Consider the following 13,927-nt stretch of genomic DNA (forward strand, 5'->3'; position numbering starts at 1 on the left):
GAAGTGCCAGCTTGATGCCGGATCTGGGCCTGTTTTCTATGAGCCTGGGCCACATAAACCAAATCACAATCGGGCCAGATGTGGCATGCCATCATATAAACAGTGCCATCTACTCCAAGCCTGGCCCATATCTGGATGACATACCATTTACCATGCCAGAAGTCAGCCAGCAGTGCTGGCTTGACACCAGGAATTGGGCCAAACCTGTCTGCAAAGTGGGATTAAGTATCAAAATGTGATTATTTGTGAACTTTGTGACCTAATTATTTTATTGAATGAGGTTGGCTTTAATCTTTCAAAATGATTTGTAATAAGCTTTGATCTTTTTTGATAAGTTTTGACTGCCATCCTACCACCATCTTCACATTTTCTTGTGGCCCGAACCTGTCTTTTTTTTTTTTTTTGACTGTTTAAAATATGAATGTGTGCGTTTACACTGCATGGAACATGTTAACCCCTCTCTCTCCACGCTTAGCAGTTTGCTGAGAGCTCAATTCAAGTCCAGCAGTTGAAGACAGTGTATCAAGAGGCCGTTTGATAAATCATCTCCAGGTTAGAGTTATTCACCATAATTGAAGAATCCACTCTGTGGAGGGCTCCTGGAAAAACTGCTATTTATAAGCTTTGATTTTAAGAGCCTTTCTCGGTCTACTGGCCTACAGTCTAATTACCAGAGCAGGAAGAACTTTTTTGTTTTGCTTTTTGTTTTTCATTTATTTTATAACCTGGCCAAACCTCAGCTGTTGGTTCCTAAATCATTTTAGCGCACACTACCTTCTGTCGAGCTGCAGGAAGCGCTTATAAATTATCATAGGGCTTAGAAATCGGGCCGCTGTCCTGGACAGATAACAGCTACAATTGACCAGCAAGGTGGGCGAAGCTGGGCTTAGAGGCTTTTAAATTAGTTGAAAAGTTAGGTGTACCAGTACTAAGGTTTGGAAGATGAAGTGAAGATGTGACATGGTAATGGAAATAATTTATTGGCAGTCAGTGGCAGTTTTTGTTATATATATAAATGTGTGAAATTGTTATTTGGATGAATGATTAAAGGTGCTTTGAGAGAAAAGTGTGTGTGTGTGAGAGACAACGAAGTTCAGGGAAGTGTGTAAAATGCTGATGAAAGTATTGTGTGAATGAGGCTACAAAGCTGAGCTAAAGAATGGTGATATGTGTGGGGGAAAAAAAACAAAAAAACCCAAAACTGTTCATTGTCCTGAGGTCTGAAAGAGCTCTGCTAAGCACGCTGAAGATTTTGATGTGAATGCTTGCAAATGCAAAGAGCTTAGTATATTTAAGTGTGTGTGTACTGAGAGCATTCTTTTATATCAACATTTAGTAGAGTTACAGAGGGTTTATAGACTGTAACTCTACTAAATGTTGATATAAAATAAGAGTTCAATTAGGCTGTAGAAACAGATGAAAACATGAGTTTGTGTGGCTGTGGGAGTGTGTGTCTGGCAGGAAGTGAAGCAGAAAACTGTGAGCTTGTGACGTTGGTGTGATATGTGAAAACAGAGGAATTAGAGACTGAATGTATTAAGACATAGCAATGAAAATTATATTAATTAAATGTTTTAGTGTGTCAATACAGGTGGACTCTTCTCATATTGAAAACATGAGTACAGCAGCAAAATGATAGATTAACAGAATTGGGATGAAAACAGGCCAGGCTTTGGCTTAAAATTTGACAGCTTCACCTCTCATTCTGTCCTTATCCTGAGAAGAAGCTTAAAGGACAGTAAATCTCACGATGAAGACAGAAGACAGACAGAACACCGTGTACTTGAAGAATTAACAGCAGGCAAAAAGACAGTGCAACTGAACTATAACACTGAAGACTCCAGCAGCAGCATGTAAGAAAACACTTGATGGAACATGCACTCTGAATTACAAGGTGGGAAGTTGAACAGTGGGATGACTGTGTGAAAGCACTGGACAGCACTGGACACTGAGTTTCAGATTTGCCATGCTGGGAGTGAACCTCCAAGAAAACACTGAAAAGATCAAGAGAGAAGCAATGGAGAGAAGAAACCGCTGATTTGGGCCTGTGTTGATCTGCGAGCCCACACAGGAAACTGTTAGAACAGGGACGAGGATCAGTAGTGAGAGGTGAACCTAGATGTGATACAGTGAAAGCATATGGGAAAATTGGATTGAAGATTGAGACTGAACTCATGGAGGTTTAGAAATGTCCAGAGGATCATAACAGAAAGGTAAAAAAAAAAGAGAGAGCTAAAGAGAGAAATAAACTAACAAGTACCTGAATGAATAGAAAAGACACATATGCAAATTGTTACATGTGAAATTATTTTTGGAGAGAATCAGAAGTGAGACAGTTTGAATCCGCAGCTCAGTGCCAAACCTGATTATAAAACACATCGAGGCAATGAAGACCAGCTTACACTCAATATTAATATGAATACAAATATGCAATGAAGACATGCTTACATTCATGAATGTGAATACATGACATAAATGCTAGATTTAACATACTTAAAGCTAGAGCTGGAGGAATAACTCACGAAAGTCCCATGACAATAAAGTGATTTTTGTGAAAAGGAAAAAGGATAAACCAGTGATTAAAAGCTTACAGTAGTTTTAAAAATAGTGAATTGGTAGTGCTCTTGTGCCGATTGAGCAAAAGAAGTGACTACGGTAAAAATAAAAATAATTTCATGTGGTAATGTTTAAATATGCATTTCTGTTGTCAAGGCAACTTCTTAAGATGTGACTCAATATGGAAATTAGCTGAAATTAGTGGTGTCAAAGAAGCTTCCTGTCTGGCTATGTGTCTGAGGCTTTCAATGAAGGAAACATAGCAGTGACTGAGAAGAATTACTTGGTATAATATATAATGGTAAAATACAGGATAATTAAATAAGGTGGTCAGGTCTGTAAAGGTCAGGAAATGTATAATTTAGTGAGGACACATTGTTATAACGTGTTTAGAGAGTGCTTAATGGGGAATATTACTGTTGTGCAAATGGTGCTGCTTTTAACAAGATTTTCTGTGTATTTAGCAGGTGAAATTATGTCAGTTGACCTCAGATTGTCAGGACGCTGAAGAACCTGAGGCCAACATGTTGTTAGATGAGTAAGCAAAACTTTTCTGTGATTAAGATTTTTGGGGTTGTTGTTTTAGTGATGGGTTGATTCTGTCGGTTAGGTTAGGGTTGTTTTCTTATTTTAATAGAGGGAGTTTTACTAATTATGGACATGGTTAGAACTTGGCCCTTTAAAATTGTAACAGTGCACTTAGAGAAATCCTGTCAGGTGATTATGTTTTGTGTTTTGATGAGCTACTAATCAGCTCTCTTTTTCTCATTTTGTTCTAAGCAGGCCTGCACGATTGAATTAACAGCGCTGTAAAAAGAAATTTCGGGAGAGCAAATATAAGGTGAGCTTTTCCAGATTACAATGGGCTGAGGAGAAGCCATCTGTGGGAACCCGGTTCCTGTCTAAAAGGATTGCCGTGTGTCAATCCAGACCAAAAATGATGAACAATAGTTTTTTCTTTTGAGTGAATGCGTGTGAGTGAGTGAATGTGTGTGACTGGACTGATGATATGGACTAAAGGTTTGACTGACTTGACACTGAAACAAAGACTGGACAAAGGTCAGGAGGAATGAAGGTTGACAAACAATTAATCACGTAGGGGAGAGAGAGGGAGACTGGAGGTTTACATAAGTTTGGAGTTGCAGACTTTTTTGGGTTGCTGATGTTTGCTTTAAGAAAATTTTGTTTTATTGACTGGGTTTAGATTATGGTAGTAAATTATACAGTGGGGAAAATGCCAAATGCTAAAGGGGGAGAAGCAATATTTATGAGTCACATAGGGGATCGCTAGACTTTTCATATAAAATGCAGTTATACATTTGCATAATGACTGAAACCAGCCCACTGAAGGAACAATGGGCTGTGAGGTCAGTTCCTTCAGTGGGCTGGTTTCAGTCATTATGCAAGTGTACTGTTTATAAGGTTGGGGAAAGCTGCAGTCAGCTGAGACTGAAGAAGTCACTTGGATGAGTGACGAAACGTTTCTCCCAGAAAACGCTACGTCCAGATGAACAGAATCAACTTTTGGAGATTTATTTTCCTGGATGATTGAGAATGCATCAAGACTTTTTCTTTTAAGTTTCTTAAGAGGTGGTGAAGCATTTTCAGTTTCAGTAGCGGGTCTTTAGCTTATTTGACACATAGAATGTGTCAAGAAGGGGTGATTTTGGGTTTAATTTGAAATAAGGGGCTTTATGATCATTTTATGACTTTCTGGGTGTTTGATAATTTAGCTATGATAAAACTTACTTATAAGTAATTGCTTTTATGCTTAAACGTAATTGATTGAAAATGTTTGTTTTCTCTTTGATCTTTTATAATGATTTTCTTACATGAAGAGATGATCTATTGTGAAAGGTGACAGAGGGTAGTAAAAGGTCAATGTTAAAAAAAAATGCTTGCAGAGACAGATAACAGGAAGTTAAGACACAGTTTGGTTGGAAACTATGCACTTGCAGAGCAACAGTTTTTTTTTTTGTACAGGATGTTCATGATCAGATAATAGAAGAAGAGAGCTTCTTAAAAGGGTGTCAAAAGTGTCGCTTTTTTCTTGTTTTTAAAAAAAAGAAATTTATTATTCAAGTTATGTTCACATTTCATCTTTGGCCTGTATTTGAGTCCTCTATTCACTCTACACACAGTCAGCAACACTTCAACAGCAGATACAGATTTTCAGAGGTTTGTGAGTTTTAAATAATTTTATTGCTGTGATGTCATTACTGTTGATGGCTTCCATTTTCATTTAGGTGTAGCTGTGGGGGCGGGGTAACTACAGCAGGACTGCAGCGAATCCCTCAAAGCATCCATAAATCTGTCCTACAGGATCATTGGAGAATAACAGCAGCACTCAGAAGGAACCAGCAGGGGGCGCTCACTGAGTGCTTTTAAATATTCTCCATGAATTCTGGAGAATATTTAACAGATAAACGTGAACTCTGATCCTTCGTTAAACAAAAACAAAAAAACTTGAACATCATAGTCAAGCTGGAGTCCAGCATCTGAAGCAGGTTCTCATATCAGGACTCCAGTTTGATAGTTTGACTGTGAGCCTGTTCAGAGTCCACATGAACACTGAGTGTGACTAAACATCACAGCACAGTCACACTTCCCCTGTTAAAGAGGATCAAACAGTGGCAGATATGTTTGATCCAACAACGTTCCTCATGAAGATGCCCACACAGATTGTAAGTCTGATGTGATGTGAGGATAACAAATCTCTACCGGCACACTCTGAAAGGCTCTAAGCTGGATGTTGGAGACTTTGTTGTTGCTTTGGAGTCTTTATCCAGCACCAGACATCAAAGATGAAACGAGTCTTCTCCACAGAAACACTCTAACAAAGAGCAGCTGCTTTGTGATGAGGAGGTAACCTCAGAGACTGGAATGAATTAAAGTTTCACTTACTCAGCTTCTTTCCATGAACTTCTTCACTCTGCAGCTCTGCTGTCTGCACCAGGTCTGTGTAGAAACAGAAAATCCTCTGCTCCTTCTCCGTCGTCAATCCTCTGTATCTGCAGGCTGCTGTCACATTAAGCACTCCACACCATAAAAGAGTCTTAAGATGTGGCTCGCGGGTCAAAGATCAGCTAACACACTCATATAAAATCCACACTGTAGATAGCAACACGCATATAATTTTCAACAATAGTGTCACTACGGGTGTGTCTGTAAGCTTAAACACTACAAACATTAAACAATTCAGACCATAAACGAGTCTTAATCTGCAGCACATGGATCAAAGGTAAGCTGCTGCATCCTCATATGACTTTATATCAATAATTAACCTTCAGCAAATGTTCCTCAGTCTGTTTCTTTGATTACAGTCTACTAGATCCACTCAGAGCAGCAGCAGCCAGTCCCATCATCCAAAAGAAATCATGTGACATTTGCAGCGGCTCTTCTGCTTTGACATGGGTTCAAAAGTCCCTCCTATCTCCTTTTCCTAAACTATTTTCTTACATCACCAACGTCAAGGAAAGGTGGGTAGGAGAGTTGGTAAGGACTTAGGAAAAGATCTGAGCTCTGAGAATCTGAACAACCTCACACTCGTCTCTCCTTAGCGATGTGACGCCAGATATCTGCCATTTTGAAAGTATAATGTGCAGAAAATGGAGTGCAGAATGCATATTTTAATTTACCACAGCATGTTTAAAACCTGTTGTTTTATGCAGGCAATTTAAATGAGAACAGCCTGTGAACATGAAGTTTGAATTTTAAAGAAAAGAAAACATTTAGGGTCAGATATACTAATGTCTGCAGCAGCACAAAGTCACCTTTAAATGTTATAAACCTACTAGATTTAGTGATGAGGCTCTGTGCAGAAAGTTGTGTACAGGAGTGTTTGTGTAGCTGCCCTCATGGTGTATGTAAGAGTTTCCACAGAGAGAGGACTTTAATACCAGAACCATCAAAATTCAAAACTCCATCGAACCACATTCATTTTGACCCCCTCCTACAACAACAGCAGTAATGGAACATACTGTTTTCTCATAGGTAAAATAAAAATAAAAAAATAAAAAAAATTCCCGGATGTGTTCTTGCTCCACCTGTTTTATCGAGCATGCATCGGCGGTGACTTGTGTTGACTTGGTACAGCTAAATATCCCAGAATACATTTCGTCCAAAACTCAAACGCGGCAATGGCGGACAAGCGCGGCTAAAAACTTTTAAATATTACTCTTTCTGGGTCACAAAAGAAACTTTTAAGTTATTTTCAAGGGAGAATGTAGCTGTGTAAGCTTCAAATATCTGCTCAATTTATCAAGATATCATATATTTCCAAACGTGCTTTGACCTCCTAACCCAGTATGAACCTTCCAGATCCCTCAGGTCATCTGGATCCGGTCTTTTATCAGTTCCCAGAGTCAGAACCAGACACGGAGAAGCTGCATTCAGCTTTTATGCTCCTTATATCTGGAACAAACTCCCAGAAAGCCTCAGATCAGCTGAAACACTCAGTTTATTTAAATCCAGGTTGAAGACTCACCTATTCTCAGCTGCATTTGAATAAAGCACCAAATCCACACTTTTAAGCTTAAATTTCAAAACTTACACTAACTACTGATCTTATCTATTTCTGATTTTATCTGTTTTTATTTTATATACTGTTTTGTTTGTTTGTTAATTAGTTAAGCTTAAATTTCAAAACTTACATTAACTACTGATTTTATCTACTGTTCTGATTTTATCTGTTTTGATTTTATATACTGTTTTGTTTGTTTGTTTGTTAAGTGGGTTTAGAGCTCTGGGTAGCTCCCCAGCTGGGTCTAGACTGGGTCTAGAGAGTATTTTAAATTCAGGGAATTTAAAATAGAAAGTAACTCGTCCACAGAAGGACTGGTAGCTCCCCTTACGATAAGGGTTCAGATCGCGCAAACAGGTGTGGGATTAGAGCTCTGGGTAGCTCCCCAACTGGGTCTAGACTGGGTCTAGAGAGTATTTTAAATTCAGGGAATTTAAAATAGAAAGTAGCTCGTCCACAGAAGGACTGGTAGCTCCCCTTACGATAAGGGTTCAGATCGCGCGAACAGGTGTGAAATGTGTGTGTTTAGTTAGTTTGTTTGTTTGCTTGTTTTAATCAATTTTAAATCATGCTTTTTATTTGTTTTTGTTTCTAATGTCTCTGTAAAGCACTTTGAATCACCTTGTTGTTGAATTGTGCTATACAAATAAATTTGCCTTGCCTTGCCTTTGATGTTTTTGGAGACATCTGTGACCTGCCAGCTCCATAGCAGACAGCGAGGTCGAGGATCACTAGAGCCGGCAAGAACAGTGGATCGTTTTGAACCCCCCTGCGGTCTTTTCGCTGCACCTGGTTTACCTTCTTTCTTGCCGATCAGTTCACTTTTGCTTCAGAGGCCTCATCGGAGGAAGCGGGGAAGAGAGCAGGCTTTCTTGAGTGGCTTCGCTGGCTTTGGAGAGAAGTGGATCTTTGGGGGCTTTATTCCTGGGCTGCTGCCGGTAGGATATGCCTGAGACTTGTCATTACTGGATTAATCCCCACAACCTCTGACAATGTTGACCTCCTTACTAATTCTTTCAATGAACACTGTCTTGTCATTCTTAAACAGGTTGCTCCTTTCAAAACTAGGCATTCCTCTGTTAGTTCCTGCATACCCTGGTTAAACAATCATACTTGTAGCCTCCGATGCTCTTGTCAAAAAGCAGAGCGTCTCTGGAAGTCCACTGGTCTGGTTGTCCATCGTGAACACTTCAAACAACTACTTCACTTATACAATGAGTCAGTGAAAGAGGCTAAATCCTCTTTTTTCAATAATCTTATAAACTGTCATAAAAATAACCCAAGAATTCCATTTGATACCATTAACAGTATTGTTTCACCCCCAACACAGCATGCTGTGTTGCTTTCTGATGAAGACTGTAATACTTTCCTCAATCACGTTGTAAATAAGGTGATGGACCTGAGATCCAAAATCTCTTCAAGTGCCTCCCCTCAGTGTCATGTGTCCAGGGGCGATTCTAGCATCAGAGCTTTGGGGGTGCTGAGCACCCAGAGAGCTTCCCAGCCAGGCAAGATAAACTTTACTCGTCACGATGGGACTTCTTCCCTGTCTCTGTGAGTCCTTGCATCCCTAAATGTCTCCATTTCCATTCTCTCTGTCTCCTATTCTGGTTGTCACAGTAGACACAGGATAATTGTGTTTTCAGCATCAGTTTTGTTCCTCTCACAGGTCTAGGTTGGGTAAGGCAAACTGGGCTCTGCCTTTGGGAAAAACCTTCACCGTTTCTCCATTGGCCTACATACCTGTGGCTAATTCTTCTGACTTACCCTGCCAGTAATTAAGAGCCAACTCAGGAGTGCATTCTTTGTCAGATCTTTGCTTAGCAAAGTGTTAGCCAGGCCTCTCCACAAGTTATCTAGTGTAGAGTTTTCTTGTGTGCCAAACGCTGTTTCTCCTCTTCTTCCAGTCTGTTGCCCAGTTACAAATCACTGTCATTATTATTGTCAAAGCTGGTTCATTCTCGGAAATCTTCCCCCAAAACTGCTTCCGCTCCACCAACTGCCTGGTCTCCCTCCTATGATGTGCAGGAAGCAAACCAGTTTACCTCTTCTGGACCAGATAACCTTCCAACGGCAAGTAAACCCGAGATACAACTGAAACACAACAATCAGTTTCACTCATGTTTTCTCTCTCTCAGTGGACCACCCTCCTGGGGCTCAGTTTCCACTCTCACAAACGGCCATTTCTGCTATTTGCTCTACAGAGTTTCTGGAAGTCTCACAGTGCCAATTCCCTGTGTTTTGAAATCTGAGCATTGTACAATAAAGTTATGAATTGTACACCATCCATTCTCAGCTTGGTCATGGAAAAGGGTTCAAAGAGGCCTTGACACTGACATAATAACCAGAGTCGTTTGAGCTGAACATTTCTGCTGCTATTGACAGCCATTTGAGGCATCAGAATCAGAATCAGAATACTTTATTGATCCCTGGGGGAAATTATTTTTTGTTACAGTGCTCCATTATAAACCAACATTAAGACAAGACAGACAATACGCTAACTAAGAATAGTACAATATATACATATATATACATACATACATAAGTCACTCATAAATAAATAGCTGGAAAAGAAACGTGTAGTTGTAGCAGTAACCAGTGTGTTAAGTGGATGCGTTGTACAGGGAGATGGCCACAGGCAGGAAAGATTTCCTGTGTCGTTCAGTGGTGCTTTTCGCTAATCTCAGTCTCTCACTGAACGTGCTCCTGTGACTGACCAGCATGTCATGGAGTGGGTGGGAGGTGTTATCCAACCTTGTCTTTATCTTGGACAGCATCCGCCTCTCCGACACCACCTTGAGGGAGTCCAGCTCCATCCCCACAACATTGCTGGCCTTACGGATTAGTTTATTGAGTCTGTTGGCATCTGCGACCCTCAGCCTGCTCCCCCAGCATGCAACAGCATAGAGGATCGCACTGGCCACAACAGACTCATAGAAAATCCTCAGCATTTTCTGGCAGATGTTGAAGGACCTCAGTCGCCTCAAAAAATAGAGACGACTCTGGCCCTTCCTGTAAAGTGCTGTGGTGTTTTTAGCCCAGTCCAGTTTATTGTCAATGTGTACTCCAAGGTATTTATAGTCCTCCACAATGTCAACACTGACCCCCTGGATTGAAACAGGGGTCAAGTGTTTCCTGGTCTTCCTGAAGTCCACGATCAGTTCCTTGGTCTTTGCCACGTTGAGCTGCAGATGATTCTGCACACACCACGTGACAAAGGAGTCGATCACAGCCCGGTACTCTGTCTCATCATCCCTGCTGATGCATCCAACCACCGCAGAGTCATCAGAAAACTTCTGAAGATGGCAGGTCTCTGTGCAGTGGCTGAAGTCTGTGGTGTAGAGGGTGAAGAGGAAGGGGGAGAGGACAGTCCCCTGTGGTGCCCCTGTGTTGCTGATTACCTTGTCAGACACACACTGTGGGAGACGTACATATTATGGTCTTCCTGTCAGGTAATCAACAATCCAGGACACCAGAGAAGCATCCACCTGCATCGCTGTTAACTTATCACCCAGGAGGGTCGGCCTGATGGTATTGAAAGCACTAGAAAAGTCAAAAAACATGACCCTCACAGTGCTCGCCGGCTGGTCCAGATGGGTGTAGACACGATTGAGCAGGTAGATGATGGCGTCCTCAGTTCCGAGACGAGGCTGATAAGCGAACTGAAGGGGATCCAGATGTGGTCTTACTATGGGTCGCAGCTGGTCCAGGATGAGCCTTTCCAGGGTCTTCATGATGTGGGAGGTCAGTGCCACGGGCCTGTAATCCTGGGGGCCACTGGGGCGTGGCGTCTTTGGTACAGGGACAAGGCATGATGTCAACAGCGCCATGTGAAGAGAGAGGCTGGCACAGTGGTGTGGCTCTGGATTCCAGGCTGACTACAGGTGAGGTTGTGGGGGGTGGGAGCAGACACTGTGGTGTCGAATCTATTGAAAAACAGATTCAACTTGTTGGCTCTATTCTCACCTCCCTCAGCTCCCCTGCTGTTGGTTGGCCTGAATCCGGTGATGGTCTTCATGCCCCTCCACACCTCTCTCATGCTGTTCTGCTGGAGTTTCCACTCCAGCTTCCTCCTGTAATTGTCCTTAGCCTCTCTGATCTTGTCCTTTAGTAACACCTGGACCTTCCTCACCTCCTCTTTGTTGCCCCCTCTGAAAGCCCTCTTCTTGTTGTTGAGGAGGGCTTTGATGTCCTTAGTCACCCAGGGCTTGTTATTTGGATAACAATGAACAGTCTGAGCTGGAACAATGGAGTCTGTGCAGAAAGTTATGTAGTCTGTGATACACTCAGTAAGCCCATTGATGTCCTCGGTGTGAGGCTCACAGTGTTTCCCAGTTGGTCACCTCGAAACAGCCTTGTAGTTCCGCTATTGCCTCCTCTGACCACCTCCTCACAGTCCTGGTGGTCACAGGTTCCCTCCTCACAATTGGCACATAGCGGGGGGTGAGGTGAATCAGGTTATGATCTGACCTACCAAGTGGGGGGAGGGAGGAGGAGCTGTATGCATCCTTGACGTTAGCATACAGTAAGTCTAAAATTTTCTCTCCCCTGGTGGGACAGTCCACATATTGTTTGAATGTTGTTAGTGTATTGTCCAGTGATACATGGTTGAAGTCACCCGAGATCACAAGAAAGGCACTCAGGTGCTGAGTCTTGTAACAAACCTTTTGGGTTATAGCACCACTAGGGGGGGTTGCCCAACTATTGTAGTAGTTATGGGGGTCTCCTAGTGGGTGTGTGAGTTGTTAGCGGCAGCCATTCCATGCTGCTCATGTTCCATGCTCCAAGAAAGCACCTTACTTACTGTTGTGACAAGCTGGCGCTGGCGGTACCAATCCCCGCGTATGTAGGTTCGGACGAGTACAGCCGAGGAGACCTGGCTTATAAAGTGTAATGTTGCTGACGGCGAATAAAGTTCTGTTACTGGATTTAACCGACTGGCTCCGTGTTATCCGGCTAACCTCCACACCACATGCCCGCTGGACCGGCTAGCCGCTCCTTCCTCGCCAGACTGCTGTTACAGTCTGTAACCGAGCTATGGCAGAGTGGATAGTGTCACATGCAGCTGTGGGGTTAGCAGAAGGAGGAACATAAACAGCCACCAAGATGACGTGAGAGAATTCCCTGGGTAAATAATACGGCCTGAGTCCAACAGCACACAGTTCAATGTCCGGGCAACAAATCCTTTCTTTGATTGTTATGTTGGCAGGGTTACACCACCGCTTGTTAACTAAAACAGCAAGCCCACCTCCTTTCCGCTTACCGCTAGCGATGCTGTCCCTGTCCGCCCGAACAGTGTGGAAGCCTTCCACGGAAGCATTCTCATCGGGAATGTCCTGGTGCATCCATGATTCGGTGAAACACATCAGGCTACACTCTCGGTATTCCCTCTGACTCCGTACCAGTGCTGAGAGCTCGTCGATTTTATTTGCCAACGATCGCACATTTCCCATCACGATAGATGGCAGACACGGTTTATACCTCCTCCTCGCTTCGAGCCTCCGCTGTCTCACCATCTCCTTTTTTCTTCTCTTCTGTCCTTGACCTCTGCATCCCCGATGTGTTTTCCTCCGAATTTCAGCTGGTACTTCTGCGGGCCTGGCCAGCGAGCCGGCCGGCATGAGGGCGATCAGCTGATCTCTGGAGTAAACAGTCCGTGCGTGTAGGAGATGTGCCGCGGTCCCGTTCCTTGATAAAAGTAACAGTTCCACGGCCACCAGAAGAACAAAAACTCTCTCAATCCACATGATTGAGTAAGAGATAATAAACGGATGAAAATACAAGTCAGAAAAAAAAAGAATATGTAAGAAAAAAGAGCTAAACTAAGAGAAAAGCAGGAGCGACTGTAACAGGCTGCACGCTGGTTGGCGCATGCGCACTGTATTTACATCACTGTAAATTTATTCTTATCACTGCTCAGATTCTGTGTCTGACCATTTTTTAATTTTGCACATTTCTGAAGTAATTGTATCCAGCAGCTCCTTTAGATTCACCCAGAACAAAAAATATTTCTGTCTTCTGCAACTAATAGTAATTTTAATATATCAGATGCCTTACAAATATAATTTATATAAATAATAAATCATTTTGGACCCAGTGCAGAGCCTTGTGGAACACCACAAGCAAAGTCCAAGCACGATGAGGAATGGACACCCAGCTTCACAAATTGTTTCCTGTCACTTAAATAATTTTTTGCAGTACAACCCCCCCCTTATCCCATACCGTTCCAGTTTATGAATTAATATGTCATGATTGATTGTGTCGAATGCTTTCTTGAGATCCAGAAATAGTCCAGCTTCATGCTGTTTCTGATCTATAGCATTTGTAATCTCCTCAATTGATTCGATTAATGCCATTGATGTTGATCTTTTTGATCTGAATCCATATTGACTGTCAGGGAGTAATTTATATTTATCTGTATTAAAGTATTAAATGTCAGCTTCCTCAAAAAATAAGAGCTTTTTATTATTAATAATAATCTAATCTCAAACATTAATCTCCTGCTAAAACCAGGCAAAGACCCTGTATATCCCCCAAGCTATCGTCCAATATCCCTTATAAATGTAGACCTTAAAATAATCTGCAAAGCTCTCTCAAAGAGACTGGAGAAAATAACCCCCCTCTTAATTCATCCTGACCAAACTGGTTTCATAAAAGGTAGGCACTCATCAACAAATACACGTATATTACTTAATTTGATAGACTACTCATACAGTAAAAACCTAGAAACTACAATATTCTCTTTAGACGCAGAAAAAGCATTTGACAGAGTTAACTGGAAATTTCTATTTGCAACTTTACACAAATTTGGTTTTGGATCCTCTTTCATAAACTGGTTAAAAATATTAT

Source organism: Simochromis diagramma, unplaced genomic scaffold (genome assembly GCF_900408965.1).
Source record: "Simochromis diagramma unplaced genomic scaffold, fSimDia1.1 OVJJ01000386.1, whole genome shotgun sequence".
Classification (NCBI taxonomy): domain Eukaryota; kingdom Metazoa; phylum Chordata; class Actinopteri; order Cichliformes; family Cichlidae; genus Simochromis; species Simochromis diagramma.